The sequence below is a fragment of the Neofelis nebulosa genome, chromosome 5 (assembly GCF_028018385.1).
Source record: "Neofelis nebulosa isolate mNeoNeb1 chromosome 5, mNeoNeb1.pri, whole genome shotgun sequence".
Taxonomy (NCBI): Eukaryota; Metazoa; Chordata; class Mammalia; order Carnivora; family Felidae; genus Neofelis; species Neofelis nebulosa.
In genome coordinates, this window is record NC_080786.1 from 100,156,506 (window position 1) to 100,173,021 (window position 16,516).

Sequence of the window (16,516 nt, forward strand, 5' to 3'; positions counted from 1 at the left end):
CATGATTTAATAATTTAAGTGTACACTTCTATACAAGCAGTAAGCTGGCTTGAGTAGTGTACTTTTAAATTAATTCTTATGGTTTTAGGAGAAGGATAAAATATATATATATATATATTTTAATTTTTTCATGTTTATTTTTGAGAGAGAGAGAAAGACAGAGTGCAAGCAGGGAAGGGGAAGAGAGAGAGAGAGAGACAGAATCCAAAGCAGCTCCCAGGCTCTGAGCTGTCACCACAGAGCCCGATGCGGGGCTCAAACTCACTAACTGTGAGATCATGACCTGAGCTGAAGTCAGACGCTTAACCGACTGAGCCACCCAAGTGTGCCCCAAGAAATGTTTAAAATAAAGCCACAGAAGTGAATTTCATGAGCTATGAGATATCCTTAAACCACACACACACACACACACACACACACACACACATATATATGTATACACACACACACACACACACAGATACATGATTTTATACTTTTATGTATATATCTATACTTATTTTCAATAAACTTTAGTTTTTAGAGCAGTTTAGGTTTACAGCAAAATGAGTAGAAATTCCAGAGTTCCCAACAACCCCTGCCCTACTACAGGCACCCCCTCCTCCCCTGCCTCCATCACTTATGCCACCCAGGTACACCTGGAATAGTCAATGAGCCAATGGTAATACAACATTATCACTCGAAGCACATAGTTTAATTAAGGGTCACTCTAGGTGTACATTCTGTGAGTTTTGGTAACTGTGCAGATGGCAGGGATCCCCCATTGTAGTTTCACACAGAGTAGTTTCATTGTCCTGAAAGTCCTCCAGGCTTCACCTACTGCTCCCTCCCTCCACCCTAACCTCTAACAACGCCTGATCTTTTCACTGTCCCCATAGTTTTACCTTTTGTAGAATGTCATGTACTTGGAATCAGATAGAACTTGGCATTCTTGGAGCGCCTGGGTGGCTCAGTTAGTTAAGTGTCTGAATTTGGCTCAGGTCATGATCTCACGACTCATGAGTTTGAGCCCCATGTCGGGCTCTGTACTGACAGCTCGGAGCCTGGAGCCTCCTTCAGATACTATATCTCTGTCTCTCTCTGCCTCTCCCCTGCTCAAGTTCTGTCTCTCTTCAATCTCTCTCACAAAAATAAACACTAAGAAAAAATAATGTAGCATTTTTAGACTGGCTTCTTTCACTTAGTAATATCCATTTAATTTCTTCTGTGTCTTTTCATGGCTTGGCAGCTCATTTCTTATTAGTGCTAAATAATATTCCACTGTCCAGATGGACTATAGTTAAACCATATGTTTTTTGTGTCTATATTTACAGACCAGTCACCACTAAACTTAAATATTGTGTATATCACCTTCTCTGTTTTTATTATCTTGGTCATTGTGGGATCCATTTGCCTTTTGAAAATTTGCAGGTATTGACTGTTTTTTTCTCCCTCACCTTTATTGGGCCAGAAGGAGTCAGAAAAGGGGAACTGAAAGATGAAATTAATATGCTAACATCAACTTCCCATAATCAAGAAGCACATCCTAAATGTGTTAGATTTAGACTACTCCAAATGACAAGAGGGACTTGCTTGGTTACTTAGGCATGCAAGCACAGTGAATTATGCCACTTAGGACAGGATCTTGGGAGAGATTGTGTATGCTAAATTTCTATACCGGGAAAGAAGTACAATAATTTATTTTGTGTTACATGTGTAACATATATTAGGCTTCTGTTTCATAATTCCACTTCCTTTTCCAAAATCTGGAATTATCTTGTCTATGTGTATTAACCACAAGCATCATTCTTATTTCTGGTAGTTCAGTTCTGATTTACTATGGATTCTATAAAAAATGAACCACATTTGTCAATAGTATACTATTTTGTTTTCCCATTTTTAACTAAATACTGATGTTTCCTTCATTCACTCCAGCTTATTTTTATATTTTGCAGAAAATGCTAGTTAAAAAAAAAGAAGCAACTTTAGTTGTTGAGGAGGTAAGATAACATTAAAAAGAATATTTGCAAAAATTTAAGCCATAAAGTCAAAATATAGCTATATAATTTTTAATTTGCCTCATATTAGTATTTTAATTAGAAAGTAAAAATTCTAATTTTTTAGAATTTTTTAGAAAGTAAAAATGCTAATATTCAGGTGTACTTATTTTGTTAATTATCGATCATGTACTCTTTATACATACCCTAAACCATATTTTCATTTTAAGAACTGTATCTTACAAAACACAGAATGTTTGCCTCATTTAGACTATAATCTTTAGAGAAACTGAATTGGTCTTTCCTTCCTCATGAAACCATCTCTAATTCTTGACTTTCCTTTTTTAATACCATCATCATTTTCCTCTTATGTGGTCTTTATTTATATTTATAATTATTTATTTATTTCTTCTTATTTATTTCTTCTTTATTTATTTGTATGTTTATAATACTGTATTTATATTTATCCTGATTTTTCTGTGCTTATATTCCACCCCCCCCCCATATTTTTAGATGTTACAGAGCTTTAAAAGTTCCATTTTTTTATTGTACTAGAAATTATACACTACATTTCTATTCTTTTGAGATTTCACTCCAAAGTTTATGCTTTGGACCATCACCTGCAAAGAATGAAATTTGATCTTTATCTGACACCATATTAAAAAACTAACCCCAATTGTATCAAAGTCTTAAATATGATTGCTAAAATGATCAAAATCTAAGAAGTGTAAGGTATTAACTCTATCTTTAGATTTGGCAATGATTTTTAGATATGGCATCAAAAGTCCAAGGATCCGAAGAAAACATAGAGAAATTACAGTTTATCGAAATTAACAGTTCTTGTCTACAAAGTTTTGTGTATCAGAATACATATCAAGAATGAAAAACAGCCCATAGAATGTGAAAAAATAATTGCAAATAATAAATCTGATAAGATTTAAGTATTCCAGAATATATAAAAAATTTTTTACTGCTCAAATCAAACAACCTAATTAAACACTGGGTGAAGACCTTTAATAGGCTTTTTTCCAAGGAACATTTACAAATAGTCAGTGATAGTTGGCTAATAACACATGATAACATCGTCAGTGTTATTCATTACTAGGGAAAGGCAAATGAAAACTACAGTGAGATCACTTCACACCAAATAGGATGGCTAATCATTCTGAAAATAACAAGTGTAGGCAAGGATTGGAGGAATTGGAATTCTCATGTATTGTTAGTAGAAAAGTTCCATGGTGTTACTATGATGAACAACAATTTGGTGAGTGTGTAATAACTGAAACATAGAATTACACATGGTTTAGCAATTCCACTTGTAGGTACATAGCCAAGAGAGTTGAAAACAGGTGTTCAAACAAAAACTTGTATGCTAATGTTCATAGGAGCACCGTTCACAAGAGTCAAAGTAGGAATCGATCCAAATCTCATCAGTTGTTGGATGTATACACAAAGGTGGTATATCCATACAAGGGAATGTTATTAAGTTATGGAAAGAAAAGAAGTACTGATACATGCCACAACATGGATAAACCTTTAAAATACTATGCTACATGAAAGAAGCCAGACATAAAATACCAAATATCGTATGATGCCATTTATCTGAAATATCTAGAATAGGCAAATCCATTGAGACAGAAAGCAGATTAATGATTGCCAGGGTGTGTGGGGTGAATATTTATGACAGCAGAGTTTCTTTTCAGGATGATGAAAACCCTCTGGAACTTTGTAGTGGTGATGATTTCTTTAAATTGGGAATTACTAAATAGCACTGAATTGTACACTTTCGAATGGATAAAATGGTAAAATTTGAGTTATGCATAATTGCCATAATAAAAAAAGTGTATTTTAGTTACTTGTAACACCCAAGGGGAAATTATTTAGGCATAATTATGAAAGAGAGAATGGAATATTCTTTTAATTTTTATTTTTTAAATTCAATTTTTATTTTGAGATGATTGCAGATTCACAAGCAGTTGTAAGAAATAATCTAGAGGAATCCTATGTGCCTTTAACCCAGTTTCCTCCAGTAGTAGCATTTTGCAAACTATAGTACAAAAACAACTAGGATATTGACATTGATCAAGATACAAAACAGTTTTAGGGGCACCTGGGTGGCTCAGTCGTTAAGCCGCCGACTTCGGCTCAGGTCATGATCTCGTGGTCCGTGAGTTCTAGCCCCGCGTTGGGTTCTGTGCTGGCAGCTCAGAGCCTGGAGCCTGCTTCAGATTCTGTGTCTCCCTCTCTCTGACCCTCCCCTGTTCATGCTCTGTCTCTCCGTGTCTCAAAAATAAGTAAATGTTAAAAAAATTAAAAAAAAAACATACAAAACAGTTCCATCACATCATCTTCAAATAGGAATAGATTTCTTTCTCTTTCCTCATCTGTATGCCCTGTATTTAGTTTTACTGCCTTATTACACGGGCTAACACTTTCAAAATTATATTGAATAAGAGTTGTAAGAGCAGGCATCCTTGCCTCATTCTCTCTTTTAGGTGGAAAACATTCAATTTTCCACAATTAATTAATATGTGAGCTGTAGGTTTTTATAGATGCTCTTCATCAAAATGGGGAAGTTTCTTTTATTCCTTTTTTTTATGAGAGGTTTTATCATCAATTTGTGTTATGGTAATAGATATGTTGAAGCCCTAATGCCCAATGTGAGTGTGTTAGGATGTAGGGCCTTTAATGAGGTCATCCGGGTGGGGCCCTAATCTAATGTAACTATTAGTCGACAAGAAAGAAGAGACACCAGAGGTGTCTCTCATGCAAGCACCTAGGCAGAAGAAAGCCATCTGAAAACAATACAAGAAAGCAGCTGTCTCTTAGAAAGAGAAAACTTACCAGAACCTTGCTGGTACCTTGATCTTAGACATCTATCTTCCAGAGCTGTGAGATAATAAATTTCTCTGAAGTCACTAAGTTTGTGGTATTTCGCCACAGCATCCAGAGTGGACTTATACAACTGGTTGTTGAATTTTGTTAAGTGCTTTTTCTGTGATTGATAAATGCCCTTTAGTTACCTGTAACATGGAAGAGAAAAAAAAAACCAACAAGAAACTTTAAGGAAACTTACAGAGAATGGAATTTTCTTTTTTCCTTTTTTGTTTTTGTTTTTGTTCTTGTTCTTGTTCTTGTTCTCCTTCCTCTTCCCCTTCTTCCCCTTCTCCTTCTTCTCCTCTTCCTCCTCCTCCCCTTCCCCTTCTTTTCCTCTTCCCCTTCTTCCCTTTCTTTTTCCTCTTCTTCTTCCTCTTCTTCTTCTTCTTGTTCCTATGTTGTGACCCAAATCATGCATTTAAATTCTACTGCAAAATTTGAGTAAACAATTCCAGAAGAATTCAAAGTTTATGTCCATTTTGATGGCTGTATTATAAACTGTATCTCTACCATTTAAAATTGTATATTGAAGAATAGTTCAGAATAATTTTTGACAATATTCTCACATTCTGTGAAAGGATTAAATATATTTGTTCTTTTAAGAAATAATGTTATCCAGAAAAGTTTTGAGCATCATAAGGACCATAAAAACAAATCATGCTCTAGAATATCACATTCAATATCTTATTTGTCAGCCACAAGGGCTGGTGACTACTTGAAATGTGGCCAATCTCAGTTGAGAAGTAAGATGCGACAAGCTGTCTTGGGAGATGTGCTGAGGACATGTGCAACTGGCCATCTGCAATGGTAGGAATGAAAAATGGCACTATTAGTTGGGAAGAGTATTAGTTTTCTAGGGCTGCCTCAATCAGTTACCACAAAGTGGCTGAAACATCAGAAATGATCGTGTCACAGCTCTGAAGGCTAGAATTCCAAGATCACGGTGTCAGCAGGGTGGGTTTTTTCTGAGCGCTATTTGAGATAGTTTCCCCAGTGCTGTTTTTGTTCATTTTTGAGGCCCTGGCTAGAGGCAGTTAGTTCCCCTTGTTGAACACTTAAGTCCACGTCTCAACCACTTCCTCATGGTGGCTCCTACTCTAGGTCAACATGTACCTACCCTGATTGCCCCAGGACCCAACACCAGATAACTAGAGATAGCACTTGTGCCCTGGATCCCATGAAATCATTCAAATTAGCCAATTCATGGGAAATCAGGAAACCTAGTAAACTCTGCTCTATGTAAGCTTCTCCCTACAGTTCTCACTGTCACCCTGAACCTGGTTCATCCCTGCATGGCCAAGCATGACAGGTGTCTTTCATTTGGAATTATCATAGACAGTTTGCCTTTCATCTATCTGAGTGTCATTGTGTTGTGTCCCATCATCAAAAAAAAATCTTTGATCTTATAAAACATTGGCACTGTGGGCAAGATTGCATGGACACAACTGCTTACTCTTGCATAGCTTCTTGGGGGTCTGCTTTTGCCTTACTAATTTATTCCAAACCACCAGGAGAACAGCTTGGGAAGGAAGTGTTGCTTGTTGGTAAGCTTGTGCTTTAACTTGCAGCTTGCTGCTGTGTCTGCTGATGGTTTCCATGTGTCTCCTTAGCCAGATTTTCTTGGTGTTGGAAGATTAAGAAAAAGCAAACAACAGTCCTAAATGGCTAGACTCCACTTCCTGGATACTGTCACCTAAGAGCAATGGGACCAATAGGAAACACGGGCCACACTTTCCAGGGTGCAGCCATAAGATGTGTTTTCAGTCTGCTATAGACTGCATATTTGTGTCTCCCTCACCCCGATTTTTGTATTGAAACCTATTTTTCTGATGTGATGGCATTTGGAGGCAGGGACTTTGGGAGCTAATTAAGTCATAAGGACATAGCCTTCATGAGTGGGATGAGTGCCCAGAGAGACCACAGAGAGCTAGCTCATCCTTTCTACCATGTGAGGACACAGTGAAAAATTGGTCTATGAACTAGAAATCAGCTTCTCAGCAGATACCAGATTTGCTGGTGCCTTGTGCTTGAACCTCCCAGCCCCAAGAACTGTGAGAAATAAATTTCTACTGTTTATAAGTCACCTCGTCTGCAGTGTTTTGTTGTAGTAGCCTGAAAAGACTAAAATAGTAGGCATACACACTCTGTCTGACACAATAAGTAATCAACTAAAATGAAATAAATAAATACATAAATATACACACTATTCCATAAAATTGATAAAATCAGAACCCTGAGCTTCAGGTAAAATAGTTAATATGGCTCAGTGTAAGTTAAAACAGGTCCCTTAATGATTGAAACATTCTATAGGACCTAATCAATAAAAAGGTCATTATTCCCACTGACTCCCCAATTGACAGCTCAGTTTGGCCTGGTCTTAAATCCATAAAGAATGAATGGTGCCTCATGCTAGATTATTCCAATCTTAATGACATTGCTTCCCCCCTTACAGCTCAATATCGAACATTATTAAAAATAGTAACATCATCTAATATGTTTTATTCAGTGTTTATTTCAACAGCTTCTCAGTTTGTCGTCAGCTCCAAAGGAACACAATATACCTTTACGGGACTGCCCATGGAGTACCTCAGCAGCTCTGCCATTACACACAGATTTTGCAGGCAGGACTCTTTAAATAATTTATTTACTTAAATTCAAGTTAGTTAACATATGGTGTAGTATCGGTTTCAGGAGTAGAACTGAGTGATTCATCACTTACATATAACACCCAATGCTCATCTCAACAAGTGCCCTTAATGCCCATCATCCACTTAGCCCCCATCTCCCACCCCTCTGATTACCCTCAGTTTGTTTTTTTCTGTATTTAAGAGTCTCTTACAGTTTACCTCCCTCTCCTTTTTCCTTCTCTTCCCCTATGTTCATTTGTTTTGTTTCTTAAGTCCACATATGAGTGAAATCATATGATATTTGTCTTTCTCTGACTGACTTAGTACAGCCAGTCTGGAAAACAGGGTGGAGGTTCCTCAAAAAATTAAAAATAGAGCTATTCTACGACCCAGCAATTGCACTACTAGGTACTTATTCAGGCAGGATTTTAACTGTATCCACCTTTCTTCATGAACACAAGTACGACATTACATTAATAACATTCTCATCCAAGGAGTTTTGTTTAACATAATCAGTAAGGACATATAAATCCAACGTCTTTTAATACCTTTTGGGTTCTGGAGGCAAGATATTCCTCATTTACTAATTTCACTTAATCTCCCTGAAGCTGCTACCTATAAATGAGGTCATGTTAAGTGACATCCAGCCCCAACAAAAGGTTCTACCATACATCTGAATTAAAATCAAAAGGCCCTCCCAAGAGTACTCTCAGAGACTCAATCACTGTACGGTCTTTAGCTGCCTGTTTTCATACCTCCTGGAATCTCTGGACTGATGGCCATAAATAGCCCACAAGTTTCTGACACAAAAACCTGCCCCTCCCCATTTGTTTAGTTCATAATCCTAATATACAATCTGTTCTCTGGAAAAATGTTCATCCTTACACTCCCATGTCTAAGGAAAATCTGGGAGAGGTTACTACCATCTGTGTCATTCTAAAAAGTTCATGGATGTTGTTTCTTTCCCCAGGAAACAACTGCCTTATACGGGTCCATTCCCACCACCCCTGCACCCCCTCCCCGCCATTGGTGGGGGGAGAGGCAGCCACTCCTTGGTGCCTTCTCCTGCTTCCCACCTCTAGTTTGTCATCACAGCCTCCCACCTTGCATCTCTGACAGTGGCCACCACAACTTGCCCTTCCTCTTGGGTACAAATATCACTAATCATTATATGCTCCTTACAGAACTATATATAGTTCATATCCTCCAGTAATGCATCTGCTAGACTTGCCACCTTGAACCAAGTAACTCACCAAAATATTGTCATCATAAAATGTATAACTCAGGGAGCAAGGGCCAAGATGGTGGAACAGCACAGAAGTTTTTTTTGCATCTCTCGTTGCTGAAATGCAGCCAGAGCAACACTAAACCATCTTGCACACCTAGAAAACTGCTCTGAAGATTAATACAACAACCTGCACAACCTGAACCACAGAACTCGGCAGATACACAGTGCAGAGAGGTGAAGTGGGGGAGAGAGAAGCCACAGAGGGCAGGGAGCTGTTTTTGCTTGAGGAGACAGGACGGAGACAGGGGGAGAGTATGGGAAAAACACCCCCACCCCAACAATCAGCTGGAGAGAAAGTAGAAGCAGCCACAGGGACTGAACAAAAAAAGGGAGAAAGGAGAAAAAAGAGGTTTTAAATTCCATCAAGACTCATAAACAGGGGGAGCACAGAGTTTGAGGCTCTGCAGCTTGATACCTGGCGGTATTCTGGTGGGAAGGATGAATTCCCAGGAGAAGAGAGTGAGGTCCAAGGGGTCCATGGCCACACAGGGAATGGTGGTTCCACTGCGGGGAGGACATTTAGTAGAGGCTGTGTGGCCACCCCACGGGCAAAGGTTCCAATGGACCCCAGAGAACAACCACATTCTCTGGTGTTGGAACAAGGATGTTAAGGGTGAAGCCTGGTGCTGGGTGTGTGTTGTGATTTTCCATAAACCCTGAAACACTACTTTTACAAGATTGTGTGAACTTTTTCTGGGGTAGGCTGGCACCCAGCCGCAGTCTCTGGACACAAGCAGCAGCACAGTCTCATGAACATTCCTGGGGATGGGCCATACTGGCCATTGCTCAGTGAGACGCTCCTCCAGAGAATCTGAGCAGGTCAAAGCCACAGTTCCTCAGAAGTGGGGTGGGGGTGGTGGTGGAGGGAGGGGCCAACATGGTGGAGAAGTAGGGAGATCTGAAGTTCCCTCCTCTCTCAAACAAAGCCATCTTGAGGCCAAAAGACTTTGAACCCCAAGACTCCTGAAGGAAAAGAGTCAGAGTGGCTTCCAGGGACCCACTGGGACAACCTGATGAGCCATAGGTGGGTGGCTTCAGGGAACGGATCAAGGGCCCACAGTGGAGGTGGGACATGCCTATACCAAACCACGCCCCTCTGCACCTTGCAACTGTGTATCTATGGGAGCGGGATTGACACTGATGAACCAGACAGCTCTCCTCCAGACCAAGGCTGTTGCATTGCCTGGTTTAATTCTCAGACAATTCTTATTGTCTGAGAGTTTGTTTGCTTGTGTGTTTTTGTTTTCTGTTTGTTTTTTGTTGTATGTTTGTTTTCCTTTCCAGGACTACTTCAAGGAACATATCAAAGCACACCTGGTGGAGGGTCCAAAACATCACTACAAGTAGGGAGATAAAGTAACCAAAGTCATAACAACAGAGAGCAAGGAACACTCTCCAAAAAACACCTCCTGAAGGGCCAGGCCCTAGACAGTATATGACCCCTTTTCAATATAGTAGTGGTCTCAGGAGCAGGGCACATAATGAGCTATTAAAATTATAAGGGACGGAAAACTAGCAAAATGATGAAATGGAAGAATTCTCCTCAAAAGAAATTCCAGGAAGAAATGACAGCTAAATAATTGCTCAAAACAGATATAAACAATATAACTGAACAAGAATTTAGAATAATAGTCATAAGATTAATTGCTGGGCTTGAAAAAAGCAAAGGAGACAGCAGAGAATCTATTGTTGCAGAGATCAAGGAACTAAAAAATAGTCATGATGAATTAAAAATGTTGTAAATGAGGTGCAAAATAAACTGCAGGCAGTGACAGCAAGAATTGAAGAGGCAGAAGGAGGAATAGGTGAAATAGAAGACAAAATTATGGAAAAAGAGGAAGCTGAGAAAAAGAGAGATAAAAAAAATTCTGGGTCATGAAGGGAGAATTAGAGACCTAGGTGATTCAATGGAATGGAATAATATCCATATCATAGGAGTTCCAGAAGAAGAAGAGACAGAGAAAGGGGCCAAAGCTGTACTTGAACAAATCAGAGCTGAGAGCTTCCCTGATCTGGGGAAGGAAACAGACATTGAAATCCAGGAGGCACAGAGAACTCCCTTCAGAGATAACTTGAATCCATCTTCTACATGACATACAACAGCAAAACTGGCAAAATACAAAGATAAAGAGAGAATTCTGAAAGCATCTAGGTACAAATGGGACTTAACCTACAAGGGTAGACACATAAGGGTAGTAGCAGACCTATCTACTGAAACTTGGCAGGCCAGAAAGGAGTGGCATGAAATTTCAATGTGATGAACAGAAAAAATATGCAGCCGAGAATCCTTTATCCAGCAAACTTGTCATTCAGAATAGAAGGAGAGATAAAGGTTTTCCCAAACAAAAACTGAAGGAATTCACCACCACTAAACCAGCCCTATAAGAGATCCTAAGGGGGACTCTGTGAGTGAAATGTTGCAAGAACCACAAAATACCAGAGACATCACTACAAGCATGACACATACAGATAACATAATGACTCTAAACCCATATCTTTCAATACTAACACTGAATGTAAATGGACTAAATGCTCCAATCAAAAGACGTAGGATATCACAATGGAAAAAAAAATAAGACCAATCTATTTGCTGTCTACAAGAGACTCATTTTAGACCTGAGGACACCTTCAGATTGAAAGTGAGGGGATGGAGAACTATCTATAATGCTACTGGAAGTCAAAAGAAAGCTGGAGTAGCCATGCTTATATCAGACAAACTAGATTTTAAACTAAAGTCTGTAGCAAGAGATGAAGAAGGACATTATATCATAATTATGGAGTCTATCCATCAAGAAGATCTAACAATTATAAATGTTCATGTCTACGCACCAAATTCAGAAGCACCAAAATATATAAAACAATTAATCACAAACATAAGGAATCTTATTGGTAAGAATGTGGTAATTGCAGGGGACTTTAATACTCCACTTACAACAATGGATAGATCATCTAGACAACAAATCAATAAAGAAACAATGGCCCTGAATGATACACTGGACCAGATGGACTTGACAGATATATTTAGAACTTTTCATTCTAAAGCAGCAGAATATACATTCTTTTCAAGTGCACATGGAACATTCTCCACGATAGATTACATACTGGGTCACAAAACAGCCCTCAATAAATATGAAAGAATTGAGATCATACCATTCACACTTTCAGATTACAATGCTATAAAACTTGAATTCAACCACAGGAAAAAGTTTGGAAAACCTCCAAATGCATGGTTAAAGAACATCTTACTAAAAAACTAATGTGTCAACCAGGCAATTAAAGAAGAAATTAAAAAATATATGGAAACAAATGAAAATGAAACAAAACAATCCAAAACCTTTGGGATGCAATGAAGGCAGTCCTAAGAGGAAAATTGCAATCCAGGTCTATCTCAAGAAACGAGAAAATCCCAAATCCAAAACCTAACAGCACACCTAAAGGAACTAGTTCCTAAAGGAACTAGAAGCAGAACAACAAAGAAACCCCAAAGCCAGCAGAAGAAGAGAAATAATAAAGATTAGAGCAGAAATAAACAATATAGAATAAAAAAAAACAGTAGAACAGATAAATGAAAAGAAAAGTTGGTTTTTTGAAAAAAAAAATTGATAAACCTCTAGCCAGACTTCTCACAAAGAGAAGAAAGAGGACCCAAATAGATAAAATCACAAATGAAAATGTATTTATCACAACCAATCCCTCAGAAATACAAGCAATTATCAGAGAATACTATGAAAAAATATATGCCAACAAACTGGATAACCTGGAAGAAATGAAAAAATTCCTAGACACCCACACACTACCAAAACTCAAATGGGAAGAAATGGAAAATTTGAACAGAGCCATAACTAGTGAAGAAATTGAATCAGTTATCAAAAATCTCCCAACAAATAAGAGTCCTGGGACAGATGGCTTCCTTAGGGAAATCTACCAGACATTTAAAGCAGAAGTAATACCTATCCTTCTCAAGCTGTTCCAAAAAATAGAAACGGAAGGAAAACTTCCGGACCCATTCAATGAAGCCAGCATTACCTTGATTCCAAAACCAGACAGAGACCCCACTAAAAGAGAATTACAGGCCAATATCCCTGATGGACCTGGATGCAAAAATTCTCAACAAGATACTAGCAAATCGAATTCAACAGCATATAAAAAGAATTATTCACCATGATCAAGTGGGATTCATTCCTGGGCTGCAGGGCTTGTTCAATATTCACAAAAAAATCAATGTAATACATCACATTAATAAAAGAAAGGAAGAACCATATGATCCTCTTAATAGATGCAGAAAAACCATCTGACAAAATACAGCATCCTTTCTTAATAAAAACTCTCAAAAAATCGGGATAGAAGAAACATACCTTAACATCATAAAAGCCATATATGAAAAGCCCACAGCTAATATCATCCTCAGTGGGGAAAACTGAGAGCTTTCCCCTTGAGATCAGGAACATGATAGGGATGTCCACTCTCACCACTATTGTTTAACATAGTGTTGGAAGTCCTAGCATTAGCAATCAGAAAACAAAATGAAATAAAAGGCATCAAAATTGGCAAGGAAAAAGTCAAACTTTCACTTTTTGCAGACGACATGATACTCTACATGAAAAACCCAAAAGACTTCATCAAAAGACTGCTAGAACTGGGTACAAAATCAGTGTACACACATCTGTTGCTTTTTTATACAACAATAATGAAGCAACAGAAAGATAATTAAAGAAACTGATCCCATTTACAATTGCACCAAGTATCATACAATACCTAGGAATAAACCTAACAAAAGATGTAAAGATCTGTATGTTGAAAATTATAGAAAGCTTATGAATGAAATTGAAGAAGACACAAAAAATGGAAAAACATTCCATGCTCATGGATTGGAAGAATAAATATTGTTAAAGTATCAATATTACCCAAAGCAATCTACATATTCAATGCAATTGAACAAATAATCCTAAAATTTGTATGGACACACAAAAGACCCCGAATAGCCAAAGTAATATTCAAGAAGAAAACCAAAGCAGGAGGCATCACAATCCCAGACTTTAGCCTCTATTACAAAGCTATAATCATCAAGACAGTATGGTACTGGCACAAAACAGACACAAAGACCAATTGAATACAATAGAGAACCCAGAATTGGACCCACAAATGTATGGCCAACTAATCTTTGACAAAGCAGGAAAGAGCATCCAATGGAAAAAAGACAGTCTCTTTAGCAAAGCTGCTAGGAGAACTGGACAGCAACATGCAGAAGATTGAAACTGGACCACTTTCTTACACCATACACAAAAGTAAACTCAAAATGGATGAAAAACCTAAATGTGAGACAGGAAACCATAAAAACCTTAGAGGAGAAGGCAGGCAACAACGACTTTGACCTCAGCTGCTGCAATTTCTTGCTCAATACATCTACAAAGGCAAGGGAACTAAAAGCAAAAATGAACAATTGGGACTTCATCAAGATTAAAAACTTCTACCCTGCAAAGGAAACAATCAACAAAACTAAAAGGCAACTGATGAAATGGGAAAAGATATTTGCAAATGACATATCAGATAAAGGGTTAGTATCCAAAATCTATAAAGAACTTACCAAACTCAACACCCGAAAAATGAATAATCCAGTGAAGAAATGGGCAGAAGATATGAATACATACTTTTCCAAAGAATACATCCAGATGGCCAACAGACACATGAAAAGATGCTCAACGTCACTCATCAGGGAAATACAAATCAAAACCACACTGAGATACCACCTCACATCAATAGGAGTGGCTAAAATTAGTAACTGAGTTAGAGTGGCTACAACGAACAAATCAAGAAATTACAGATGCTGGCAAGGATGTGAAGAAATGGGAACACTCTTGCACTGTTGGTGGGAATGCAAACTGGTGCAGTCCCTCTAGAAAACAGTGAGCAGGTTCCTCAAACAATTAAAAATAGAACTACCCTGCGACCCAGCAATAGTACTACTAGGAATTTATCTAAGGGATACAGGAGTGCTAATGCATAGGGGCACATGTACCCCAATGTTTATAGCAGCACTTTCAACAGTAGCCAAATTATAGAAAAAGCCTAAACATCATCAACCGATAAATGGATAAAGACGATGTGGTTTATATATACAATGGAATACTACTTGGCAATGAGAAGGAATGAAATCATGCCATTTGCAGCAACGTGGATGGAACTGGAAGGTATTATGCTGAGTGAAATAAGTCAGTCAGGGAAGGACAGATATCATATGTTTTCACTCATATGTGGATCTTAAGAAACTTAACAGAAGACCATGGGGGAGGAGAAGGGGAAAAAATAGTTACAAACTGAGAGGGAGGGAGGCAAACCACAAGAGACTCTTAAATACAGAGAACAAATTGAGGGTGGATGGGGGGAGGGGTGGGGAAGAGAGAAAATGGGTGATGGTCATTGAGGAGGGCACTTGTTGGGATGAGCACTGGGTGTTTTTGTAAGCCAATTTAACAATAAATTATATTATAAATGAATGAATGAATGAATGAATGAACATGTACAACTCATGATTTTAACATAATTTACAACTCAACCAGGGTATTGTTAGAGATCCTGAAAATTCCAGATCTGTTATCAAGGCTAATGCCATATAATGGTGACCTTGGCTATGTACTGGCCTACAAGGACTATACTTGTTTTCCTCTCCTAATAGAATGGTTTGTATTCTGTTTAGGGCAACTTATGTATTCAAATACCCCAAGTGAACAAACTGAAAACTGATGTGAAGATCAATGAGTCAATTTTATTATAGTTCTTAATTTTCAAAAAATCCTGTCCTGGTCCATTTTTGAGGTTTTGTCTAGAGGATGGTCAGTTCCCCTCTTGAGCACCTGATTAAATCCATACCCCACTACTTTTCTTATCCAGGCTTTCACATTCCAGGCCCCAGGGCCAAGTATCAGACAACTAGGAACAAGCTCATAGACAACTATGCCCATGAGCCTGGGAAATTATTCAAGTTAGCCTGTCTTGGAGCCCTTCAAACCTAACCTGATCCCACCTGCCATATATCCACTTCATTCTACAATTTCAACTTGGTTTTAGCCTGTGTGTTAGGGCAAGGCTTATGTGGCCCTCCATGGCAACTTTCTCATTTTTTGAAAGATAAGTAACAAACAGATATGCTTCTCATTTATTAAAATGTCTTTGTGTTGTGTCCTACCATCAAAAGAATCTTGAAACTATAAAGCAAGAAAAAATAATCTATTCCTTGCTTCTCTCCTAGCTTCTGGTGGTGTGCTGGAAATCTTGGGAGTTCATCAGCTTGTGGGGGGTGTGCCTTGATCTCTGCCTTTATCTCTACATGGCATTCTCCCTGTGTGTGTATCTGTGTCCCATTTCCCTCTTTTTATATGACACCAGTTATTGGACTACAGCCCAACCTATTCCAGTGCGGTCTCATCATAACTAATTACATCTGCAATGACCCTGATCAAAATAAGGTCACATCTGAGGAATTTCAACATATGAATTTTGATAGAACACAATTCAACTCATAATAGAAAGTCTTTATTAAAGCCACACATTATGTCTATCCTATGGCCATCAATTTTAATATTTTGGTATATACCCAAGATATTAAATGCCTAGGTAAACCAAAAGATATGTACAAAACACAAATGTTCATAGAAGCTTTATTTAAGTTATTCCTGAAATGGAAAATCCAAGTACACAACAAAATGGATGAATAAATTATGGCATGATCAAACCAAAAAACCTCTTCACAG